The sequence below is a fragment of the Eptesicus fuscus genome, chromosome 17, assembly GCF_027574615.1.
Source record: "Eptesicus fuscus isolate TK198812 chromosome 17, DD_ASM_mEF_20220401, whole genome shotgun sequence".
Taxonomy (NCBI): Eukaryota; Metazoa; Chordata; class Mammalia; order Chiroptera; family Vespertilionidae; genus Eptesicus; species Eptesicus fuscus.
The window spans coordinates 33539446-33565498 of NC_072489.1; the positions used below are offsets into that span (position 1 = coordinate 33539446).

Sequence of the window (26053 nt, forward strand, 5' to 3'; positions counted from 1 at the left end):
ACCCAAAATTGGAAGCAAGATCTCAAAGAGGTATCTGCACACCCATGTTCACTGCAGCTTTATTCAAAACAGCCAGGAGGTAGAAGCAACTTATGCTAAGTAAAATAAGCTAGTCACAAAAGCACAAATACTTTAAGATCCCACTTAGATAAGGTGTCTGAAGTAGTCTAACTCTTAGAAATAGAAAGTCGAATGGTGGTTGACAGAATCTGAGAGCAGGAGGGAAAGAAGAGTTGTTCAGTGGGTGTAGAGTTTCAGTTTTGCAAGATGAAAAAGTTCTAAAGATCTGTTGCACACAATTCGAATATAGTTAACACTACTGTGCTATATACACTTAAAAATGGTTAAGATGGTAAATTTTATATTGTGTGTGTTTTTAAAAAAAAATAGGGAGGTTATCCTGGATTGTCTAGGTGGGTCCAATGTAATCATAGAGTTCTTAAAAGGGAAAGGAGACATAAGATGAGGTCAGAGTAAAGCAGTATGAGATGTAGTTGACCTGCTATTGTTCCTCTAAAAGGGAGGAAGGGGACGGAGAGGCAAAGAGTGCAGCCAGCCTCTAGAAGCTGGGCAAATCAAGAGGGGATTTCTCCTCTAGACCCTCTAGGAAGAAATATAGCCCCATTGACACCCCGATTTTAGCCCAGTGAGACCCGTGTCAGACTTTTGACCTATAGAATAGCAAGATAATAAATTTGTATTGTTTTAAACAATAAAGGCGGGGGGGGGGCAGTTAGAACCCTATCTTCTCCCTACCTTGTAGAGCCAGACAAGCCATCCCTACTCCCCTAACAGGAGGCAGTTTACTCTCTGGAGAAAATGATACAGCAAGACTTCAGATTCAGAGATGTCAGATAAGGCTGAAAGGGAGTCATTAAGATATCAGCATTTGCCGGCTGGGATGATGAGACCTCTGGCTCCTTTCCCTCTTCTGGCTCCGCCCAAATCCCCATAGGCAGGGTTTTAGCCTTTTGGAGAAACTGAAAGATCTAAGAAAAAAAGACCTGCAGATTCTGAGATCTAGGAGTCACCAACTCAAATGCCAGGTCCCTGCCCAAAAACCTTACAGTGAAGCCCACTAGGAAACAAATTTCTAAATATAAACAGAAAACTAAATCTTCACCATTCATTTGAGAAATAATCTACCATTAAAATCAGGGACCAAAACAAGCTGATAGGAAGAGGAAACACAAAGGAAAAAGTGCAAAGAGCACAAGAAGACAGCAAAATAATTCAATTCAAATTCTCAAAGGAAAAGAGAAAATATTGCATCCATGAAATAAGAAGTCTTTTTTTTTTTTTTTTTTACTTCCATTTTAGTCATTTATTCAAAATACTGTCCAGGGAAACTAACATGGTTGGTAAAGAAAATGGTATATAAACCATAAATTGGGTCAAAAATCTAGGAGCATTCTATTGGCCATGAAAGCACATAAGTTGAATCTGTTCCAAAAAGACGTGGCCACAATTGTGCTTATAGCAATAATACTCTAAGAATAGTCCTATTTTTAAAAAGAAAATATTCAGAGACAAATTTTAAAAATTAATTTGAAATTACAGATATCCTAGCAGAAATTACAAGTTCAATAAATACTAAGGAAACCTCTCACAAACTAGAACAAAAATGCAGAGATGGCCCTTGCCAGTTTAGCTCAGTGGATAGAGCATCGGCCTGAGGACCAAAGGGTGCTGGGTTTGATTCCTGTCAAAGGTATGTACATGGTAGCAGGCTTCTCCCCAGCCTGGGCCCTGGGTGCAGGAGGCAACCAATCAATGTGTTTCTTTCACATCGATATTTGTCTCACATTGATGTTTCTCTATGTCTTTCCTCTCTCTTCCACTCTCCCTAAAAATCAATGGAAAAATATCCTCAGGTGAGGATTAACAATACACACACACACACACACACACACACACACACACACACACACAATGCAGAAATTGAAAATAGCTAAGAAAAAGACATTAAAAAATTAGAGAGTTAAACCAGTAGGTCCAAATATACAACAGACAGACTTGCAGAAAAGAGTGAATAAGATGGAAAGAAAATTATTTTTAAAATATTACAAGAAAATTTCCCAAGTTGAAGAACATGAGTTTCTGAATTGAAAGGACTGCGAGCATCAAAAAAACATACATGGGGATAAAGAAAAGAGTCAAACATTTTCCAGAAAAATAACACATCTAATACACAACTGATTGTGAAGCAGAATGGCCTGAGTCATTTCAATGTAAGTATCACAAAGTTCGACCATGAACAAAATATAGTCATGATAAAGTAAACATTAAATACGTATTTAACCACAGACTGTATCGTGACTGCACCCAGAGAATGGGAGACAGTAAGAGTAGGGATGTACTGAGAGGAAAGGGTTGTATATGAGAGGTAAGTCCTCAGCAGAGAATCAGTCTACAATTTATACAGAAATCAATAAATGGTACTTAAAGCCTACAACTGTATTACTTAGAAATAGGTAAGCGAACACCAGAAAATAAAACTAAGAGTTGAAAAGTGCTATCTTTGGGCAAAGGAGTATGGGAGTATAAAACAAACAGGGAATGGCTATAATGGTATTATTTTAATTTTAAACAGTGTGCATGCAATTACCTCAAAATAAAATAAGTGAACAAATGGAAGGAAGGAAAGAAGATTTAACAAAGAAAATCTACAAATTGTCACACAGTGGAGATCTTCAATGTTCATCTGCATAGAAATAATGAAAATATCAAATATGTATATAAAGAGTTAGAAAAATTATTCTGAGGTAGAAAAATGCATTAGTTTTAATATTGTTTTATATAAATGTGTGATTAAATACACATACAAAAGTAATTAATTAAATCATATAAATGTGTTTGATTATTACATCTATATCCCCAAACCATTCCTTGTAAATTGGCCACAAAAATTGTGCAGTTCTTTGCAGTAGGAAAACACGGGAAATATAAACCAAGCATCAAGGGTACATAAAGAAATTTAAAATTCATTTACCTGATTTGTGTTATTTTTCTTCATTAGCCTTCTTTCCAATCTAGGATAAAAATAATAAGTAAATTAAAGTTCTTTCGTCAAGTAATGAGCTGTTTATAAGAAAAAAACCCTAAAATCCAAGGCAGCTATTTTTCACTTTTTGTTCTCTATCCATTGAAAAAAAGTATTCTTTCCTACTTCCCAGATAATTTCTGACTGCCATGGTATTCAGACTAAGGTTTACAGGGCAAACCAAAGCAGAAGCAAGCATGTGCATATAATGCCAATAAAAAATTGCACACCAAGTACATCTAATAGTATAACATGAGTTTTAAAATCATGTACTTATGAATTATCTCTTATCCATTCAGGTAAATAACTGCTAATTGACAATATAGAGAAAGATAAAGTAGCAAGCAAGTACATTTTTCAAACTATAAGAATTAAAACTGTAGGGTGAAAGGGATAGCAACATGTTTACATTTTCGTTTTTACCAGAACACAAGGACAAGTGGAACAACTAGAGTCCATATACATACATGTATGACCCAAGAGCTTACAGACTTAACCCACATCACCTTAAAGGGTTAGAAATGCTTCCTCATTTACTTTCATGAAAGACATCCTCAATTAAAAATGAAATAAGACCCTCTGAAAACATGTATGTGAATATCAAGTCCACTTAACAACAGGGACATGTTCTGAGAAATGCGTCAGGTGCGAATGTCACAGAGTGCACTTACACAAGCCCAGGCCACATGGACTGGACTGCCATTGTGTGCTCTGTACTTTTATAGGCTGGCAACACAGTCGGTGTGTTTACACCAGCACCCCACAAACAGGAGTGATTGTGGTGTAATCCCTGACAGCTGGCTTGTCTTTTTGGCATGCAAGTGTCAGATTTAAGCTTTGATGGCCTGGCCCAGGCCTCCACTTCAGAGAGGCAGGCCTTCAAGGGAGCCTATCTCAGATCAACACATTGCAGCCACAGGCCACAGGACTAGATAAAAAATAAAATTAACAAAACAAAACAAAACAAAACATCCAGGCCGCCTCCTTGGTTTTAGAGATCTTGGTTGATTTAGATAACTGACCATTTGAAATACTTGTTTCTCTCTCTTCCTGAGCTTTAACTCCTGCTGTTATGTTTTAAATTGACCAATAAAGAGGGAGCCTATGAAACCCCAGACCCCATCCTCCTACCCCAATAAAAGCAGAACCTCAAGCTCAAGTACTCTCTCTAACCTCAATCTGGCCGTGTATCCCCTGGAGTGCCTTGTGGGCTCAAGTAAGAAACACTTTTTTCTCCAAGTTTCCTAATGGTTATTGCTAAAGGGTGTCTTACAATGTAAAAACCACAAGGGTCAGTCAGTTCAGTTGTAACCCTGGTTTAGGAAGGGGGTGTTAGTGGGAAGCTCACTGGGCCCTCAGGCATTTGTAGAGATTGCTAACACACTGAGATGGCACAAAACAGTAATTTTCCTAAAACATCAGAATGGTTACCACCTCACTGGGCAAAAGGAATCCACCTCCATTATAATCTTATGAGACCACCATCCTTATACACAGTCCAACTGAAACATGTTATGCAGCATGTGACTGTAGTTGTAAAATATATAGATGTGAATTATGATATCTGCAGAAAGAGCAGTTCCCTTAAAAATTAAGAAACATTTGTTTTAATGGATATATTATAGACAGACAGAAACTTTGGCTGGCTTCCTTAATTTCCTACAGTGAACACATATGTGGGACCACCACTGTTCCCCAGAGGACACCACTGCCCTGACTTCGAATACCACGCTAGTTTTGCCTGTTGGAAAAGGCATTATTTTACAGGGATCTCTCTGACAGTCTAAGAGTCCCAAAATCTGGGCCCAAATAAAATGCTTTAGGGAGAGAGAAGCAGGTAGTCACTGAGTGCAAGGAGGTGTTATTTCAGAAGGATGTGGATGTGTCTGAGGAAGGTGCTTTGTCTGGTTAGACGGTTGTTTGAGGTCGACCTGCAAGTTTTCCAGAGACTGTAGGATAGAGAAGCTGGTTTGTGCTATAAATAGAAGGGAAGAGTGCTGTCCAGGATGAATGTACTGCTGAGGGTGAGATGGGGGAAGGGGATAGATAAGAAGGAAGAGGGAAGGAGGTCAAAGGGAGTTTGGACCTCCTTCCTGTAGGTACAAAAACACACCCTTCCTATAAAATAAAAGGGTAATATGCAAATTGACCCTAACAGCAGAATGACCAGAATGACCGCTGGACCAGTCACTATGAGGTGCACTGACCACCTCTTGGTCCCTTTCCCCCGCCAGCAGGCTCTGATCACCTGATGGCCACCTGTGGAGGGGGCGGGGCTGGCAAGCGGGTGGGAACAGCTGACCTCTCCGTCTCTTCCCCCGGCAATCAGGCACTGATCACCTGATGGCGAATGGGGAACTGGGGGTGGGTGGAGGCGGAGGGTGGGGCCAGCTGTGGGCAGCTGGGGAAGATGGCCCTGATCGCAGGCCAGGCCTAGGGACCGTACCCACACATGAATTTCGTGCACCAGTCATCTAGTATAAAATAAAGATAATAGCCAAGCCAATATGTACTAGAAGCTAAACTAAGTTACTGATGTATCATCATCTCATTTGATCTCCCAATTGCTATAAAGCCCACAAACAGATACAGAGATTAAGCTTCAAAACTGAAGTATGGAACCCAAAGTTCAACAGTGAGAGGAAGAGGCCACCCTGCTCCTCTTTTCAGCTTCTCTGTAGGATGGGAGACACCAAAACCAAAAAGGAAAATGTTCACAGAAAAGAGGCCATTGTACTTAGATACAGAATATACTAACTGTATTGTTCCCACCAATAAATGATTTAAAGGAAAAGAACCAAGTAATTCGGGGTCCACAAAGTGTTCTGAGTTAGCAAAAAAACTGAAGGTTTTGTCTCTTGTATCTTATCTTTCTGTAGCTCAAAGGAAACATTTAAAAGAAATCCTTACACTTCACAAGGTCTGATTTTCTGACATGTTAACTTGTTTTATCACTGTGCATGCTTTCACACTGCAGTGGGGGAAATCAAAAGAACATGATGTCCCTCAGAGAAAGTCACAGATGCAGAGAGGCAAATTAAACAGCAAGTCATTGAGGAACCTATGATAATGCCACCTTCAAATGACATGCCAACCTGCTAAAATAGTTAATGCTATCATTAATGCTTTCCAAAAGCAGGAGCCAAAATGAGAATATAGTTCAAAAAGAGAACTTTATATACTGCTACTTGAGAGGGAGAGGAAATAAAATATCTGCATAAGTTACATAAGACTATATCTGATCTACTGACTAAAAGGCATGTGGCTAAAAAGGCCTTCCAGCATCCTCATTAATACATCAAAAATAATATGTCCATGACAATAACTGTGATGGTCAGATAGAATGAAATTCTTTACGTTTAATTCCACCAAACCCTGCAAAGAAAGTAGGGTTCATATCCCCAACTTCTCAAATGCAGACATTTGGCCCAAAGAGGTTACATAACTTGTCCAAAGTTGCAAAATTGTCCAAGGTCAAAAACTTATCCAAGTTCACATTGTGAGGAAGTAGAAAAGGTTTCCAGATCATGCCTGTTGGATAGCAAAGGCACGGGAGAGTTCTGGCTTACTGATGAAAGCAACCAAATCTTTCAATTCCAAATCACATCATGATTCTTTCACTATTTTTTGGTTTCACACTGCTTTTGTTAAGTCCTGGGTAAAGGATATTGACAATCTTCCTCCATTGAGATCGGGAAGTGTGTTGTTAGCCAGTGGCTTGAGGACAGGAAACCAAAACAGGTCTGGATGGACTCTGCATATATTAGATAACTGCTAATGTGATGTCTTTATACTGTGCACCGGGAAGGCACAGTAAGAGCAGCAGGCTGAATTTTACAGTGGACACAAGCCGTGAAGATGCAATAGGAGTTCTTTCCAGGACTAGTTAATGAGCAACTTAACTATGCTATCCTTGCAAGTAAAGTATCTACAGGAAAAAATATGCAAATTACACATGTAAGGCTATGGCTCTAAACATTCAATTAAATCTGAGTACAGTAAGGCAAAAATCTTTGTAGCATTAACCCAATGACATTCAGAAGAATATTAGGGGAAGTGGGAGAGAATAGGGTACCTTTCCCTTATTCACGAGCATTCTGGTATAGCAATACTCAAACTCCGGTGTGTTTACTGCCAGTGGCTTCCTCTCCAGAAAAACTACACTGATGTAGAAGTTCAAAGAGTAGAAAAGAATGAGCATGAGAAGCGAGGCTGAGGAATGGAAGACTGAGGTTGAAATAATTCTGCAAGGCATGGCAAACTCCCACTTCACAAGTTTGTATTTGTATGGCCAGTCCTTTCAAAGCTTGCTATTTCCTCCTAGACCAGGGAGGGGAGTGATTTCACATTGGGACCCACCTGGTTGAGTGAGTGGCTGTCCAGAAAACACCACTGGGAGACAAAGCTGAAATCAACTGCTATGTCTACCATGCAAACATAACACAGAAATCACAGCAGGGCCCTGGCCAGTGTGGCTCAGTTGGTTGAGCATTGTCCGATGCACCAAAAGGTCTTCGTTTCAATTCCCAGTCAGGGCACATGCCCAGGTTGTGGGCTCCATCCCCAGTAGAGGGCAGGCAGGAGGCAGCTGATTGATATTCTTCTCTCACATCAATGTTCCTCTCTCTCCCTCTCACTTCATTTCTCTCCCTAAAATCAATAAAAACAGGTTTTTTAAAAAGGAGAGAAATCGCAGCAGGCATGCTTCATTTTTGGCAGCCCTCTCCCAAATTCTAATTACAATTTGGTCGTTTCTTCTCAGGGAAAAGATGGTATGTAATTAGACATGAATAATTTAGAGACCAATAACAGCACAAGATAAATTTAATTATATTTTTCTATTTCTATTTTGTTTTTCTATTAAAATTTTACTTTATTAGAAGAGTAAAAATTGTGGAAGATTTTCTCATTCTCACTCATAAGCAGCATGTTAAACAAATGAATTTTTAATTTAAGAGAATACAGAATCCGAAGTACTACAAAGTTAGTGCTTTCTTCCTCTAATGTCTACCTCTCAAATAAACACAGTTTAAGTGAGCCTCTTCTTTCTTTCCTCTGCTTGGAGAAGAACCTTCACAATCTCTCAGGATGGAAGGATTCAAATACAGTTGAAAGGCCTCAGCCAACACATGTCTAGCTTATAAGTGCTTAAAAACAAAAACAGTCCATGTCCTAGCCGGTTTGGCTCAGTGGATTGAGCATCGGCCTGTGAACTGAAGTGTCCCAGGTTCTATTCCGGTCAAGGGCACATGCCCGGGTTACAGGCTCAATTCCCAGTAGAGGGCGTGCAGGAGGCAGCCGATCAATGATTCTCTCTCATCATTGATGTTTCTATTTCTCTCTCCCTTTCCTCTCTGAAATCAATTTAAAAAAGGTATTAAAAAAAAAAAACAAAAAAAAACAGAAGCAGGCCAAACCACATCACCAAACCAAAACTTAGTAACTAATCTAGCTTCAGCCTGCCTTAGGAGTGGCATTTTACTTTTTATTTATTTTTTTTAAATAATTATTTACTGTTGGAAGTATTACATGTGTCCCCTTTTTTTCCTGATCAACCAAGGGAGGTGATCTGTCTGATAACCCCCCTGCTTTCCCTAAGGGAATGTGTCCTTGTCTGAAATAATCCACCCTTGCAACTTCTTACTCCCAACCTCTTTCTGGCTATAGAAACCTTCCATTTTGTATAACTCATCTGATTTCCTCAGTTGAATTTTGTTTTTTAGCAGGTGACTGAAAGGCGCAGTCTCCTATGGAAATCTAATGCTGAAGACCTGCGTGTGACCTCAAAGCAAACATGTATTGGTCGGGGCATATAAAGAGAGGCTTCCCAGAAGGAGCTTTCCGTGAGGCGAGGAGAAAAGCGTGTAAACCAGTATTTACACTTCTCTGTGGTACTAATACCACTGAGGGAAGTATCAACATCTGCGCAGGAGCACTCCAGGTAGGCACCAGGCACAGTCCCCAGGCAAGTTTATGTAGCTCATTTTAATCCTGAAAACAAGCATGTGAAACATCAAAATGCCTTCTCCTTTGTACTGGTGGGAAATAGCATGTATGGGACACAAAAGAGTTTTCCAAACCAAAAAGATATTTTTCATTCTAATTAAATCATCAGATACCTGACCCCTACCTTAAAATGTAAATCTTAACCCTTATTTCCCCTTTTGCAGGCTGCCCAGAAGACGCCCCGTTTCCCAAAACTTTTACTGAGAAAGCCACAAGTTAAAGAAATAACTTTCTAACTACTGATGTGTTAATCTAATCTTCTTCATATGTCATTAATCACAGCTCCTTAAGGGCAAGAGCCACACTTTATCTGCACCTATAATGATCTCATTACCTAGGACAGGAGTTGGAAAGCACCTAACAAAACCCCATTCATGTTTGTTACCAATTATATCAAATCAAGTTTCTTAGTTCAGCCCAGCCAAGCCATGTGGTTCATCCACCTTTACTTTCCACACTTAGTCATTATTTTCAAAATTGGATTACCACCCGGTCTCAAAAGACGTATTCATTGCTAAATGTGTGCTCCTGCAATTCCCTATAATGTCCTTCCCCTAACCCTGCTCTCCACCCTCCGAATCCATGTGTATACCTGATTTAGAAACAACAATGGAAATATATTTGCAATGATGGAGGAATTGTCCACATGCTCTTTTTTGACTTAATAAAAACTTTTTTTCTCTAAATATCATAGATGCATCCAATAAATTCTGGCTTAGTAATTACCTCCACATAATATATGATTATAGTTTAGCTTCCATTAAAACCATCTTTACACAGTCTTATGCCACTATCCAAAATTTTTTTTTAACTAAGATCAAAATCTGTTAATCCTTTAAAACATTTCTCTAAAGTGTATCTAATCTCCTATAGTCCAAGTAGCCTCCCTTTGAAAGTCACACTATCTCTCAACTCATCTCATAAGCACAGACTATGTCATATCCCAAACAGAGTGTACTGCTCAGCAATTTAATAAATACTTTAAAAACTAATCTAAATGCCTTGCCTTTTGAACCTGGATTCTTTTTCAATATTGAGAAGAATAAATATTTAATGAAATTAAAGGAACTCAGAACAATAAGAACTTTCTAACTTCCTTTTTAAATACTTTGAAGTAATTTATAGCTTCAAAAGAAAATTCAGCATGAATTGTAAAACCAAGCTACCATAATAAACTTTGCAAGTAACAAAAGCTGCCTTTTGTGTTCCTAAATGAGGCTAATAAGAATGTAAGATGGGGTATAAGAAAATCTCAAATTTATTCCAATATAGAAACAAAATATTAAATCCAGTCTCCGAGCAGATTATGGAAAATGTTTTTAATGGAGAATTAACTAATTTATTGTGATAGATATAAATCAGGGTTTCTGTTCACCACCCCTATTTCTGGGGGATCTGCCACAACCTTAGGCTCAGTTGCTATCTTCGGTATCACCTGCTACAACTCCACACACACACAGCCACAGCTGCCTGGGCCTGGAAGAACACCTGACCGTGAAGCAGCCGTTCATAGGCTGGCCAGGGGCCTGTGACTTGTGTTTACTGGCAAAGAGATGGGGTCAGCCAATCAGATTCTCTGCCTCAAGAACTGGAATCAAGAAGCCTAAAGGAAGCTGCCAGTTAGATCTTAGGGTAAGAGCAACGGTCATGGGCCGTGTCTGTCATAGAGAGTGAGAACTGAACCCAAGCCAGTTCCTGAGATCCTCACACCTACCTCCTGATCACCAACCCAATTCCCCTGCCTTTCTGGAGTGAGACTGGCCTGGTTTGATCAACCAAAAATAAATAAATAAAGGAAAAGAAAAAGATCATCATAGCAACTTAAGTTACTTTTTTATGCAACCACCTATTATTAATGTAGTTAGAATAAAACCACCTTGTTCCTTAGACTAAATGGAAGAAACAACTCGGATCACTTAAGAAATCTGAGGTCAAATGTTAAAAGAAATGCAGTTTTACTATTTTCTACTTCCTCTCTATTCTGGACTCTAGGTTTCTCACCTATACAATTAGGTCAGTTATGAGAAGGTCTCTTGGTTGTTTTCCATGGCTTACAATCCTAGTACAGGCAGTCCCTTTCAGACCAAGAAGGACTCTATTTTTGGACAGTTTGGTGGCAGTGTTGGAAAACATTCTCTATTACCTGGACTGTCCCATGATAAATACACATCCTATCAAACTCATAATTAGAACTAACATTTTCTTATAAAAATTCTTAAAATGAGTTATTTCCCAAGGAGTCCCTATTATATAAATATACATAGAATATTAGAAATTTTCACACTATTTTCAATTGCTCTATCTTTCATCTAAAATATACAATGACACTACAATGCCCTGCCTCTCCCTTAGTTTAAAGAAACTAAAAAGCACAGCACCTGAAGAATCATTCATCCATTCATTCATCCTGCTGGCATAAGTGTGCATCACTGAAGTAGTTATAACCTTGGGCTACAAAGCATCATTTCCTTCATGAGACACCCAAATTCTCAAATAGTTATCAAATAAAATAATGGAAACTTTTCTTCTAACTGTCCAGATAGAAGAAAAGTGACTGTCTGGGCCGATTTTTTTTCTCTCTCTCTTTTAGCTACTGAAAATCTTTGTGAAATGTATTATGATTTTTTTTACTTTTCCCGTTTGCAAAAGTAACAGATGTTCTTTGAATGGTATTAGTAAATCAGAATACATATAAACAAGAAAAATTACCAAAACCTTACCTTTCAGTCAGATCACTTACCATTTAGAAATATTTCTCCCTAGTTCTTTTTTTAGGGAACCTAATGACAGGAAAATTTATTTGGTCCACTGATGTGTGTGTGCGTGCGCGCGCGCGCGTGTGTGTGTGTGTGTGTGTGTGTGTGTGTGTGTATACACATATATACGGTGTTAAATATATTTTTACTTTCTGTAAATTTTTGTATATTTTTGGCATAGTTTGTATATTTTTTAGACTTTTTATACATGCTTTTTGAATATTTCTTGTTTGATAAATTATTTCCTAAGTTTAGAACTATACATACTATTTCATAATCATTTTCATGTCACAATATATGAACATGTTTCCAGGCTATTGAACTATTAAATATTCTTCTATATCTTTGCCCCTTTTCTTTTTTTGAGAGATGGGAGATTCACTGCTTTGTCAAGAATTAGGGTTTTTCCCTCCCACTTCTAATAACATTTATTTTCTTATAAGAGTTACTTTGGTTCACTATAAAGTTTTGAAAAACATAGTAACATCTCACCAAATTGAGAACATATATGCATACTATTTTGAAACTTGTTTTCACTCAAATTGCATCCTAAACACTTTCCTATCTCCTTAAATGTACTTCCGGAGTTATTTCCTGATTTTTTTAATGTGTTTTTTATTGATTTCAGAAAAGAAGGGAGAGGAAGAGAAAGATAGAAACATTAATGATGAGAGAGAATCATTGATCCACTGCCTCCTACACACCCCACACTGGGGCTTGAGCCTGCAACCCGAGTATATGTCCTAACCGGAATCAAACCGTGACCTCCTAGTTCATAGGTCGACACTCAACCACTGAGTCATGCTGGCTGGGCATTTCCTGACTTTAAAACAAGATTTTCCAGAACACAATTTCACATGTTTGTCTTGAACCAGGGTCATCATTAAGAACACTGATAACTGCAATACACTATAGCTATGGATACAAGCGGTATGTACACAAATTGGGATGAACAACCCCAGGAGATGCCCTAAATCTGTTCTGTTTTATTAATTTTATTTTTTTAAAGAGTTCTCCAATTTCAAGTTTTTTAATGAGTGGTCTCTCCTTCATGAAAATAAAGGAGACAAAACAGCTCTAAATGAATCTAATGTCTGCACAGTGAGTTATTAAGTCAGACTTTTCCCAAGTTACATTCCCAGTCTCTATATAATAATAAGAATAAAAAGGAGAAGAGAAAGCACAAGAAGGAGAATTGTTTTCCTACTACTATGACTTGGGTGATTTCAAAACAACCTCTATTTCTGAATCACTAATGAAAACCTATGTCAACAATTCAAATGAACTTTTCTTTCCCACAATTACTATGAAATGCATATCCTTCAACACATCCAAATTTGTGTAAGGGTATTTGGAGAAGGTTTGGTCCAACACCTGCAAATTCTCTCCCATCATTCATCAGAAGCCATTTCTGCACTGGTCATAGTTTCCTCAAGCTCTGAGGCTTAACTGATTAACCACAATCCAAATTTGAGGTCCAAGCAATTCTGTGAGGTTAAAGATGCCTTTTAAAAAAAGACATAATCATCTAATGATCTTCCCTACATAATAAATCAACTTTATTAAATCTGTTCTGAAAAAAAAAATCTGTTCCATAAAACAAAACAAAACAGAAAAATCTGTTCCATAAAACATTTCATATTCTATATGCATCCAATTAAACAAACGAGGTGGTACTGTCAGGTAAAGAGAGGGTATGTTTGTCAGAACTAACCTCTGACCTTGTTCCTATAAATTGGACATTACAGTTGTCTGGTTCCCTAAGGAATCAAGTAATCTTTTCAAGTTATCTTTTATTGAAGATACAGAATAAGTATGGAAGCAGCACCATAAAGAACAGGCAAAATCTATACCCAATTCATCCACAGAACTTAAAACTGTATCTGCCACTCGACAGGGATTGAAGAAGTTTTCTGAACAAATGAATGTTCTCAAACAGTAACATTTTTCATTCACCAAAAATTCTTTCCCTCTACAGGAACCACCAGAGTTAGTCTAGATGAGATTATTTGACCTGCCTCTTATTCGACTTAAAAGTGGGAGAGCCTGCACAAACACCTGCTAGAGGAAGACTGACAAGTATCACCCTAAGTGTCCAGTTTTGTCAGCATTATAAAAAGTTCCAAAGACTTTATCCAAAATAGCCACAAACTTGTCCTGCAGTTCCATGGTGTGCTGTTTCAATTCAATTACATTAACTCTCCAAGTGGCTCTCTTTGAAAGGTCAAAATCGCTCATTAGAAAATAAACACAGCTCAGTCAAATCCATTTGCCTGAAGCAAACCGGTAATGCAAAGAAATGGCTCCCACCTCAGTAGGGGCTAAGTCTAGTCCTGCCAATTTATTTTTTGACTTTCAGAAAGTCTTTTCCCCCATCTCTGTGCCTCTCGGTGGATAGAAGGTGTGTGTGTGTGTGTGTGTGTGTGTGTGTGTGTGTGTGTGTTGCACACATGTGTTTAATCCATAAAACAGGGATGAGGGTGGGATGCTCTCTGTCAGCTGTGATTCTATATTCAAATGATTTGCATTTACAATTATTCTAATTATTCTAACTATTCCAAATTATGAGCAAGATTCAAGTTTGATTACTGTTGATTAAAAAATTCCCATGGGAGGCAATGTAATATAATGGTCAGAGATAAGTATGAAATTAAGAAATGTAAATATGACACCTGGTAGAAGACATTAGAAATATGTGGGACATTTTGGATGGCTCAGACATTGGGGTCTTAATTGACATTTAGTGGGTGGGTTCCAGGGAAGCTAAATGTCTTAAAATATGTAGAACAGGCCCACACATGAGGTCCTGCCTTAGATAACTACTGTGAGCAACACTGAAGAATCTGGATTTCAGACTATGAGGCTTCTCATTAGCAGTGTGACCTTTAGTGGCCTATGGTTAGGTCATTTAATTCTGAGCCTCAGCTCCTCAGAGGAACTTACAAACTGTGGGCCCTTATGTGTTCAACTATCTTTTTCAGTTTCCTTATCCATACAACTCAGGCCAAAAAAGTTGCAGGGTTTTGATGAGTAGTGGCTCAATGCAAATTAGCAACTGTTATTATTTATGGGAGGTAGTTATTAATAGGTGCTCACTGGGTGCTCCCACATTATAGAAGTCAGATATACATACTTTCAAAAGCTCAGTAACTATACCCATCTCAGATCACCACTGACAAGAACAATTAGTTAAAAGGAGTAGAGCCTATTCATTGGTGATACTGATTGATATTTTAGCAAATTGTCTTTCAAACAAATCTGTAGGCTAGTATTTTGTGTGTTTTTTAAAAAATACGACATATTAACTGATTGACCAATGAGGTACAGTATACACAGATTTCCAGGTTTGTCCCAAAATTTAATTGTGGTAATTATAATATGATTAATAGTCTAGAGCAGTGGTCGGCAAACTCGTTAGTCAACAGAGCCAAATATCAACAGTACAACGATTGAAATTTCTTTTGAGAGCCAAATTTTTTTAACTTAAACTTCTTCTAACGCCACTTCTTCAAAATAGACTCGCCCAGGCCGTAGTATTTTGTGGAAGAGCCACACTCAAGGGGCCAAAGAGCCGCATGTGGCTCGCAAGCCACAGTTTGCCAACCACGGGTCTAGAGAATGAAATGGCAAAGCCCAGGTTCCAAACACCAGGTTAAATACTAAAACATCTCAACAAAAACAAAAAGTCACTACCAGTTTCTTGAAACATCCTCAGATCTTCCTAAGAAGATTTAACTTTAGAAAGGTGATGAAAAACAAAAATTTGCAGAAATACATCGATATGAATAAGAAGTTTAAGCACACCCCCTCAGGTAGGTTAACATGCACAAAGCTGGCAGAAAAATAACCCACGAACTGGTGACACAGAAGTGCAGATGAAAAACAGAGCAGCGACACAGAGCTGTGGCTACAATAGGAGCAGGTCCTTGGGAAGCTCAAGACTCGCCCCTAACAGCCACTCGGCACATTCCCCACATTCAGGGAAGCTAACCATGATAGCGTGGGGGCCACTCGCTCTGCTCCGCATCCAGGGAAGCCAGTGGCCCCCACACAATCATGGTTAGCTTACAGTTCTTGGATTTTAATGGGGTGCTGGGGCTCAGAATCAAGACTGCTGTTTCTATCAAGAGAGGGACTTACTTAACAATTAAATTGTCCCTGCCTGAAATAACACTTATTGAAATACCTTACTTTTAGGAGAAAATGTTTAAATAGAAGTGATGCATTAACCAGCTCCTTTACACAATTGCTGGTGGGATGGAAACTATGTTAAACAAGCTAAATTCTAAAAGGTGACTGGTTTTCCACACAACAGATGTCCAAATGCTAGCTTCACAAAGCCCACAGAAAGCCTCCCGAGACTTTGCATGTACAAAACTTAACAACGAAGGATGTACCATAAGGATATACCTCTCAATATTGCTTTAAAAAGAGTTAATGTCTAGCCCTAAACGGATTGGCTCAGTGGATAGAGCGTCAACCTGAGGACTGAAGGGTCCCAGGTTCGATTCCTGTCAAGGGCATGTACCTTGGTTGCAGGCACATCCCCAGTAGGGAGTGTGCAGGAGGCAGCTGATCGATGTTTCTCTCTCATCGATGTTTCTGGCTCTCTGTCCCTCTCCCTTTCTCTCTGTAAAAAAATCAGTAATATATATATATATTTTAAAAGAGAGTTAATGTCTAAATGAGAGTGGTTAAATTCTGGTTGTCCCATACATGGGAATCGTGTAGCCACTTTTTAAAATGGGTGAAACTTATATGTGCTGATATGTCATCATCTCCAAGAAGTGTCAGACAATGAAAAGACCAAACCATGGAATAGTGTGCATATTGTATTCAGAATGTTTGTGTTTGCATAGAACATGATGGAAGAATACACACAAAACTGAAACTAACTCTGGGGAAGGCAAGGGAGGACTGGAATGAAAGGAAGGCTTTTCACTTCCTACCTTCTATGTTGCTTAGGGAATTTTTTAAACCATGTATATATATATATATATATATATATATATATTTTACTGAAAAAGAAACAATTTAACCTTTTTAAAAGTAAAATAGCAGATGTTCCCTATCTGTCAGTTTTCCTTTAATACTGAGGCCTATGTATTCAATGATAAGCATGGCCAATGCAGGTAGGTTGTTTAAACAAAGTGGAAAATCACAGTTCCTTGCTTCTCTACAAAACTGCTAACCACCTTTCCTACATTTTGGTAGATGAGCTACACACTTTCCACAGCCGCCTGCAAGAAACAGGCCTCCAGAACATTTGAAAATTCTGCTTTTTTGTATTCTGGTATAAATAATCCGTTAGTGGCTATAAATTTCTTGCTACCTGTATTGTCAAGCAGGTTGTGCCAAGCACATAGTTCTGTACAAAGTAAACATCATACAAAAGCACTCTGCTGGTTGTCTGCTGTTCTTTATTCCTCAGCCAAATGCTGGGAACTGGCGGAACCTGCTCTCGTCAATAAATGTTAACGTAGCCAACTTACTAAATAGAATCACACTGTGTCCTCTGCCACCACCCCCATTATGCCCAACACCCCCACCACTACCACCATCCGGAAAAGCAACCAGGCACCCGGGTGCCCACAGCACTAGCAAATGCCCCCAACTGGCCCATCCCTCCACAAAGCTCAGGCCAGGCCAGCTCCTACGGTATAGCAGCTGTCATCTCTCCAAGAAGGAACTGACGTGGCCAGAGCTACCTGAGGGCTCCTGGAGCCCAGTTTAAAGGCAATCAACCACCTCTGGACCTTCTGAAACACAATCCTCCCCACCAGCACCTAGGCCTGCCTACCATCCCGGATCCAGTCAGCACAAGCTGTGTGACCTTCAGCAAATTGTTTAGCCTCTCTGCTCCTAATTTCTTCATCTGAAAAACGGTACTGGAATGCCACCCACCCGGAGCTCACAGAGCTGAGAGAGGACAAGGCACGTCAAGCTTTTGGCACATAGGCAGCATGTGGCTAATATCACTGCCATGATCTTTAGGCACAACCGGCAGCAGCCTCCTTTTCGGTCTCACTAATTCCACGCTAGGTGTAATCACCCTGGTTATTTCCACCCTCCTGTCCCCACTGACGAGGGACAACAGCCCCACTGTCTGCCGTTAGAATGAAGTCCAGAAGCCGTGGTAACAACTTCTCAGGGCCACACTTAGCCATCATTCACTTGGGGAACTCTGGCTTCACCCACACTTCTCCTCCCCTGCCCCCCAAATAGGGGAAAGGCCTCTGTGCCAGGTGCTCCCTATACTCCTTTGTTGAACTTCCCACAACATGGAAAGATGCCTGATGAGGACCGCTCTGCACTAGGGTATGAGGTCCGTTCACCAGAAAGGTCGGACCCATCTCTTCAAGTATTACAATTCATACAAGCCATCTAGTGTTAAAGCTGGGAGACAGGACAGCCTAGCTTCATTGTTGTATCCCATTAATCCTTTCGGGATTGAATTCGGAACCAGTGAGATTCTATAAGATAAACCAAAAGGTGACTGGGGATTAAATTCCACAACCTTCAGTTGACCAGTTCACACCAGATGGTTCATCCACTTACCATCTAACACTGGGCTTAACTGAAAAGCATGACTCTCAGTTACAGGTTTTATTTTAGAAACATCTTGTTTACCCATCTGAATGCCAACCCCGGGTTATTTCTGCATGTTGCTTTTCCTCTCAGGCTGAGCAAGCTGCTGTTAAAACCCTGAGTGAAAGTATGCTGGTATCACCCTCCAGGGAATTCGATTTCTAAGAAAAGCCCATTCATTTTGCTTGGACAAAATGAAGAGAATGAAGACTTCAAGCAAGTTAGGGGTTGGGAAAGTGAAACTCAAGGTCTCAATGAATCCCCACCACCCCTGATTTCCCAAAGAATGCTATTTGGGTGGGTTGCAATAATGTAACTTGCAAAATATGTGACTGGGATAAAAATCTCTTTTATCCTTCAGAGGGAAGAGTTCACAGCCAACCACGTCAATTCTTTATTTATTTTTCCTTTTTATAATTATTACTACAGGCCTGGTGCACAAAATTCGTGCACGGAGGAGGGGGGGCTGTCCCTCAGCCCAGACTGCACCCTCTCCAATCTGGGAGCCCTGGAGGGATGTCTGACTGCCCATTTAGGCCCGATCCCTCTCACAGTCCAGGACGGCTGGCTCCCAACTGCTCGCCTGCCTGCCTTCCTGATTGTCCCTAACCGCTTCTGCCTGCCAGCCTGATCATGCCCTAACCACTCCCCTGCCAGCCTGATTGATGCCTAACTGCTCCCCTGCCAGCCCGATTGCCCCTAACTGCTCTCCCCTCCCCCCCCAACTTCCCTCCCCTACCGACCTGGTCACCCCTAACTGCCCTCTCCTGCCAGCCTCATTGCCCCTAACTGCTCTCCCCTGATGGTCTGGTCCCCCGCCCCAACTGCCCTCCCCTGCAGGCCTGGGTCCCCCCAAACTGCCCTCCCCTGCAGGCCTGGTCACTCTAACTGCCCTCCCCTGCAGGCCTGGTCCCCCCCACAACCACCCTCCTCTGCTAGCCTTGTCACCCCTAACTGCCCTCCCCTGCAGGCTTGATTGCCCTCAACTGCCCTCCCCTGCAGGCCTGGTCACCCCAACTGCTCTCCCCTGTAGGCCTGGGTCCCCCCCAACTGCCCTTCCCTGCAGGCCCGGTCGCCCCCAACTTCCCTCCTCTGCCAGCCTGGTCACCCCTAACTGCCCTCCCCTGCAGGCTTGATCACCCCCAACTGCCCTCCCTTGCAGGCCTGGTCCCGCCCAACTGCCCTCCCCTGCAGGCTTGATTGCCCCCAACTGCCCTCCCTTGCAGGCCTGGTCCCTCCCATTTGCCCTCCCCTGCTGGCCATCTTGTGTCCACATGGGGGCAGTCACCTTGTATGTTGGAGTGATGGTCAATTTGCATATTACTCTTTTATTAGATAGGCTTTTTAATTGTGGTAAAATACAATTAACATAAAATTTACTGCCTTAACCACTTTGAAGTATATAGTTCAGTGGCAACGAGAACATTCACATTGTTGTGCAACCATCACCACCATCAATCTCCAACACTTTTTCACCTTCCCAAGTGAAACTCTTGTTCCTACTAAACAATAACTCTGCATTCTCCTTTCCTCCCCTCCCCCCACCCCACCCTTGGAAACCACCATCCTACATTCTATCTCTGTAATTTTGATACTCTAGGTACTTTATATAAATATAAATTCGTATTTGTCCTTTTGTGACTGGTTTATTTCACTTAGTATAATGTCTTCAAGTTCATCCATGTTGCAACATTTGTTAGAATTTCCTTCCTTTTCAAGGCTGAATAACATTTTACTGTTTGTATACACCACATTTTATCTACCCACTTACCATCAGAGAACATTTGGGTTGCTCCCACCTCTTGGTTACTGTGACTAATGCTGCTATGAAAATGGATGTGCAAATATCTCTTCGAGATCCTGTTTTCAATTTTATTGGATACTCAGAAGTAGAATTGCTAGGTCATATGGTAATTATATTTTTAATTTTTTGAGGGATCACCATACTGTTTTCCATAGAAACTGTATTATTTTACATTCCTACCCGAACCAGAACATAAGGAACAACTTATCCATATTTTTGTCAACATTTGTCATTTTATGGTTTTTAAATGTATATATATATATATTTATTGATTTCAGAGAATAAGGGAAAGGGAGAGTTAGAAACATCAATGATGAGAGAGAATCATTGATTGGCTGCCTTCTGCATGCTCCCCTCAGGGGATCGAGCCCACAACCCAGGTATGTGCCCTGACCAGGAAGTGAACCATAACCTCCTAGTTCACAGGTCGATGCTCAACCACTGAGCCACGCCGACCTGGCTATGGGGTTTTTTATAAATAGCAATTCTTTATCTTTTTTTTTTTTACTTTAAAACTTGTTAATTGAATTAAACTTTTGTCCCACCTATGCAGTTGGCTAAGAATATTAGCAAATCTGGTTCTCATGAGTATGCTGAATAAACGTCTTCTGAGAGGTAATTTTAATAATGCAGTTGAGCTAAAAAAAAAAAAAATGGGGGGCACAAAACCATCTTTGTATTCAGATCTGAAACTGCCACTTCTGAGATAAAGTACCTCTCCTCTAAACCCCAGTTTCCTCATTTGTGAAATGGAGCTGTGAATACATGTGTGTTAAATTTGTGGGAAAATTAAGCTGCAAAATTGTATAAAGCACTTAGCATGTGTCTGGCATGTAATAAGCACTAAATGAGTAACAGATGATAAGGAAGAGAAAGGTTTCATTATTACTTAAATACCATAAAATATAAGTCACTAAAAGATCTCATATTTAACACTTCACATATGCATGTCCCTCCCAAATTTATTCAGATCATCTTATTTGATACAATTTATACACATACTCCTCAAACCTCAAAACTGTCCCTGCAGCTACAAAAGCATGTTCTTACATATCCTATATAATAAAAGCATAATAGGCAAATCGACAGAACAGCGTAATGACCTGCTGAACGACCGGTCACTATGATGTGCACTGACCATCAGGGGGCAGATGCTCAATGCAGGAGCTTCCCCCTGGTGGTCAGTGCGCAAGCGCTGCTCAGCCAGAAGCTGGGCTCACAGGTGGTGAGTGCAGTGACGGTGGCGGGAGCCTCAGCAGGTGGTAAGGAGTGGGGGGTCCTGGACTGCGAGAGGGAGCAGGCCGGGCTGAGGGATCCCCCTGCCAACACACACCAGTGCACGAATCTCGTGCACCGGGCCTCTAGTAAATATATAAACATTCTCTAGAGCAGGCAGGCTGTCAGAAATTAAACAGTGGTAGCATAACACAAAATTGCACCTTTTTTCACAATTTGAAAAGGGCTTGTCACATATTTTATACTTAATTTTCTACTTAATCCAGTTATAGCAAAAGGGTAAAGCATATTGTGAGATAAAATTGCTTTTCTATGTTCTTTGGGTTAAAGAGTTAATGACAATGGGCTATCTTTTTTTTATGTTTTTATTGGTTTCAGAGAGAGGAAGGGAGAGGGAAAGAGAGAAACATCAATGATGAGAATCATTGATCGGCTGCCTCCTGCATGACCCCCATTGGGGATCGAGCCTGCAACCCGGGCATGTGCCCTGACTAGGAATTGACCCCAGCAACAACGAAGAGCTATCTTTTAAAGTATGGCTTAGGCTAATTTCACATACTGTATTAAAAAGCAAAACAAAACAAAAAAAAACTTAACCTGATGAAGACTGTCTAGGTATCTTTTACTTTGCATCTTTATCTGGCTTCTCATTGAAATTCACAGAACCTGAGAGAAAGACTTAGGAACATGTAAACCAAATTCCTACAAATAACTGTTGTCAGTTTGTTCTTTCTATAAATTTACTAACAATTTACAGTAAAATATAATATATGTGGGAACCTAAAGCAGTTGTAAAAGAAGATGTATGTATGCATACTTTACATTTATGCACATAAAAATGGATTTTAAAATAAGAATTACCTCAAAAGGATGCTTATTCATCATCAAAACACTTAAAGACCCTTTACTGTGTGTGTGTATGCACTAGGCATTTTTCTAAGCACTCCACATTTATCAACATTTTTAATCTCTACATAAGGATTCTGATTCAGGTTCCATTAATATTATTACATTTTCAATTACTCCTTAAAATGTTGACACATTATTTATATACTCCACTGAGAAGCATTCATGTAAAATAACACTCTAAAACCTTAATTACGTTACTGGCTCCAGGTTTCTGGACAGTCTTCATCTCTCCATATTGGCTATTATAAAACCACTAGGGCCCAGTGCACGAATTTGTGCACCTTGAAAGGAACTGTGGGCCTCAAGGCTGCGGTGGGCACAGGGACGGGTCTCAGCCCATCCTCTGTGCCCTCTGCCGGCAGCCCCGCTCCCACCGCCACCCAGAGCAGGGGGAGGTGGAGAAGCCCTCAGGGGCGATCAGGGCCAGCACCTGCTGATGGCGCCGAGTGATCGGGACCAGCACCGGGCACCAGCATCGGGTGCGAGTGGCGGCTCCGGCACTGGCAGCAGGTGCGAATGAGGCCGGTGCAAGCAGCAGGTGCAAGTGCTGGGAGGGACCACCGCACACAGGAGCAAAGAATTTTCAGTAACCACCAGAGGCTCACCCTGATGACAGTGACCGGCGCCCCGTCTTGGTTTAGCGCCCCTGCTCACCTTCCACCATCCCGCCGTGGCCAACGTCCATCATGTTCCATGCTCTGCCACCTGCTGCTGACGCCCACCATGTTCCACGTGCACCCCCTGTTGGTCAGCACACCTTATAGCGACCGGTTGTTCTGTTGTTCAGTTGTTCCATCGGTCAGTCTATTTGCATATTAGGGTTTTATATATAGAGAATATTACCACCCACCCCAGGAAGTGGTTCAAAACACTGGCATGCTCTGAAGATGGCATTTGTTTAGATTTATTAGTTCAGGTTTAAAGGGGAAACTGTTTCAACCATTGTTATGTTAAAATGCTTTGAAATTACTTTCTAATTTCAATGATTATGTATATGATATACAATTTTAAAATCTTTCTTTGGTGGTTCAAGATTTAACGAGGGATCTCAGCTGATTTTTCAAAGAACTCTTTAGCCAATCCTAGGAAGGCTCATGGTCACGGTAGGGATATCTATCATCACTGGGTCTCCATGATCCCTGGGCCAGGCAGAAGGAGCAGGGCTGAAAAGTGACTGATAACAAAACATGCCCTAAAATAAATTCCTGAAATTAGCTTCCCCGCTTTAGAAGACAGAATGACTGTACACAAAACTATTTTTGAGTATGTGGCGCTTCCTTCTATCCCCACCTCCCTCTGTGTTTTCACTGTAATTTGACCATCAAGAAGAAATCAACAAATAAGAACGTCAGTGCTACTAAAAAGGAAACCTGTCAGTCACAGTCTTTACTTTTTCCTCCTTCACTGGCTTTTGAAATCTGAATCCTACCTCCAGAGAAGCTACAGTAAACCCTAGCATTCACATCCTTGGAACTAGGTGTGCTGTTCAGATTCAAAGTTATGTAACAGCAGAGTCTCTGAACCTCAGAACTCCAACCTCTGAGAAAGAACCATGGCCACAAACAGTTTGGGGGGCGGCGGGGAGCAGCAGAGCCCCGATAGAAGCCAGGTCTCTAGAATCCAATTCTAGGGTTCTTACCCCTGCTGATCTTTGACCTGCAACATGACTCAAGCCACCCAGATATGTGGCTTGTGAATCCTGACATTTTATCCAAAGAGCTAAATTAGATAGAAGCAATCTTGCTGGCTTGTGATGTTTCCCAGGTCCCCTTTGCATATTTTAATCTCATCAATCGTCTTAATGACCTTTACGGCAGTTTTCTTTTCCCCAAGACCCAGCACAGAATCATAAACTGCTTTTAACCCGTATGTCTCCTTAGTGTTCCTTCAACTGAAACAGTTCTTCAGCTTTTGTCTTTCATGCCATTGATATTTTTGAAGACTACATGCCAGTCATTTTAGAGAATAGCCTTCAGTTGGTTTTCTCTGATGTTTCTTCATGATTAGATTCAGATGCCCCATTCTTGACTGGGGTGTGACATCCAGAGGCAGGTGACACCATTGTCCCTTATTGTGATGTTAATTTTGATCCCTCCTTTAAAGTGTTGTCCAGATTTCCCACTTCTGTTACTATTTTTTCCTTCTGTAATCAATTAGTAAATTTTGGGGGAAAGCAATGACACACTTTGATTTCAGAAACTGACTCAAGCATTCGATTGGTGAATATATCCTTGCTGCGCACCTGTTACTTGCTGGGCATTATGGTGGCACTGGAGATACCGCATTGGGATACAGACATACCCCTGCCTTCGGGGGTTTTCATTCCACTTAGGAGAGCAGGCAATGAGCAAGTAAACAAATAAATAAAATGCTGTGTGATCTGGTGACAAGTGCCTCCCAGAAAATAAAGCAGAGGCAGGCACAGAGAGGCCCGAGGGAGGAGCAATTGAATGGGCAAATGCTGCTGTGGCCTTCAGTCCACCCCCAAAACCATGCAGAAGAGATCTTCCTACAGCAGAAATTGTATCTTGTCACTTCCTGCTTAAAACCCAAGAGTAAGTAAGAACCTCCCTGCACAGTGTCCCAGCCTCTCCACAGTCATCTTTTGGCATCCTCTCTAGCAATAACACCTATGCTTCCCCCAGTGGGCCCTGTTCGCCTCCTCCTCCCGCCCCCCTGCTTCTCAAGTCCTCAGCCCACTTATAGGACCTCCTCTCCCTGTCCATCCACAGCACCTCCCTGCAGACTCTCCTTCAATGCTGAGAACTGGGTAGAGGGAAGGAATCCAGTCCCCAAACTCCATCATTCTAACACAAATAAAAACAGAGTTCTAAATTATGTGAACATTATAACAACTATTTACAATTATCTCTTGTATACATGATTTTATGCAAAATTTTATGTTACATACTAAAGTACTTCGTTACATTTTTAACTATCCTAGGCAGGGCACTTAATTAAACATGTTTGATTTTTCCCTCTTCTCTGTGTTAATTAAGAAAACTAATTTGCAGAGATAATTCTACATGATTCACACACAGACTAAGAAAAATTTGCAAGCATTTCTTGAACTGAAACAGCTTGTAAATAAACATCATGAATATGTGAACACCAACAAACAAGTAGTGCAGAATCCACCTACACAAATCAACTGAGTCACACTTCAACTCAATTCAACAAGTCATCTCGAAATCCTTATTATAAGGTGCTCTGTCTTGTGTTTGGTGCAGCAGGAACTTAGAAAAAAAGTATAAGGTAGGAATCCCACTTTTAGAAAGGTTAGGCAATATGGTGAGATATTAAAATACATAGTGTCATTAAAACCCTAATAAAAAATCTTAGAACTACTTTTTAGATAATTAGACATAATTGCATAAACAATTACAATTTTAAGTATGGGTATTTAACAAAATTAAACTTGCACATCTTGCTTATTGTCCGTTTTTGTGCCTGTATGTTTGCTGGGGAATTGGGGTTTTTAGTTTCTTTGAACAGAGGTCTTCCTTTGTAGACAGACTGTCTTCAGTATGTACTATATTTGTAATTTACAAATGCCTGGCGCGGGCCTTGCCTCCTGTCAGCAGGACCCGAGTGCCTAGGTCCCGCTGTTCTTCCACCAACTCCCTCCTCCCACAGAGGCCCCTCACCTGACAAGGCACCAATCTGTGGCTACAACGGATCAGAACGGCTTACCTGGGTGATCATCTCTAC

General features: G+C 40.6%; 1 protein-coding gene across 3 annotated transcripts in view; it reads right to left on the bottom strand.

Annotated features, from left to right (window-relative positions):
* The window catches only part of SGMS1 (sphingomyelin synthase 1), a 251170-nt gene that overhangs the window by 115639 nt on the left and 109478 nt on the right, over window positions 1–26053 (bottom strand). For all 3 annotated transcript variants that reach the window (XM_054729295.1, XM_054729296.1, XM_054729297.1), the window contains one exon: window positions 2993–3032. The gene's annotated coding sequence lies outside the window, so the exon portion shown is untranslated. The remainder of the gene's footprint in view (window positions 1–2992; window positions 3033–26053) is intronic.